Raw genomic sequence first — 1,264 nt, forward strand, 5'->3', positions numbered from 1 at the left:
GGGGAACAGGGAATCCCCCTACACTGTGGGTGGGAATGTAAATAGGTGGGTGCAGTCACGAAGGAAAACAGTATAGACATTCCTTACAACACTAAATATAGAGTTACCACCGAACCAGCAAGCTCGGTACCTCTTGCCTTAGATCCGGAGAAAATCATAATTTAAAATAATACTTACTTCAGGCTGCCGCTGCGACCAAGATGGCAGAGAGAGTCTCAGCCTTCCTCAAGAATGTCTGGGCCAAGGAACCGGTGCTAGTGGCATCCTTTTGCCATTGCAGGCCTCGCTGTAATCCTTGCCCACACTCAGCCCCCACACCAAGTACTCACTCATGAACAACCGGGCTACACCCTACAACTACCCAGTGCCCCTCCAAGACGATGGGAACATACCCGACGTGCCCGGCCACCCCCAGGACCCCCAGGACCCAAGCCTGGAGTGGCTGAAGAGACTGTGAGCGCCTCCGTTGACAGGGAGCGGCCCCCGCCCCAATGGCCCCAATAAATGCGTGAAAACCAAAAAATAAAATAAAATAAAATAATACTTCCCTATTTTCAGGGCAGCACTATTGACAATATTTAAGACAGAGCATCAACTGAAATGTCCATCGATAGAGAAATGAAGAGTTACTGGTCCACCTACACATTGGCATACACTCAGGCAACAAAAAGAGAGAAAAAGTATCATTGTCAACACCATGGACGGACCAAGATTTATCATACTGAGTGAAGTCAGTCAGAAAGGGGAAGAGAAATATATTACTTACAGGTGGAATCTATAAATTTATACAAATGAATGAATTCATAAATAGAAACAGACGCACAGACTTAGAAAACCAAGTTGTGATTATTTAAAAGAAGGTAGGGGGAGGGAGACATTGAGAGGTTGAGATTAGCATATACTTATGACTTATTATCTTAACAACCTAGATAATCACGATGATGTGATCACTCACCTAGAGCCAGACATCCTGGAGTGTGAAGTCAAGTGGGCCTTGGAAAGCAACACTTTGAACAAAGCTAGTGGAGGTGATGGAATTCCAGTTGAGCTATTTCAAATCCTGAAAGATGATGCTGTGAAAGTGCTGCACTCAATATGCCAGCAAATTTGGAAAACTCAGCAGTGGCCACAGGACTGGAAAAGGTCAGTTTTCATTCCAATCCCAAAGAAAGGCAATGCCAAAGAATGCTCAAACTACTGCACAATTGCCCTCATCTCACATGCTAGTAAAGGAATGCTCAAAATTCTCTAAGCCAGGCTTCAG

General features: G+C 44.9%; 1 pseudogene; it reads left to right on the forward strand.

Moving 5' to 3' along the window:
- The first annotated feature begins 200 nt into the window (after positions 1-200).
- Positions 201-457, forward strand: LOC133054827 (NADH dehydrogenase [ubiquinone] 1 alpha subcomplex subunit 3-like; annotated as a pseudogene).
- Positions 458-1,264: the final 807 nt, after the last annotated feature.

Source organism: Dama dama, chromosome 4, assembly GCF_033118175.1.
Source record: "Dama dama isolate Ldn47 chromosome 4, ASM3311817v1, whole genome shotgun sequence".
Taxonomy (NCBI): Eukaryota; Metazoa; Chordata; class Mammalia; order Artiodactyla; family Cervidae; genus Dama; species Dama dama.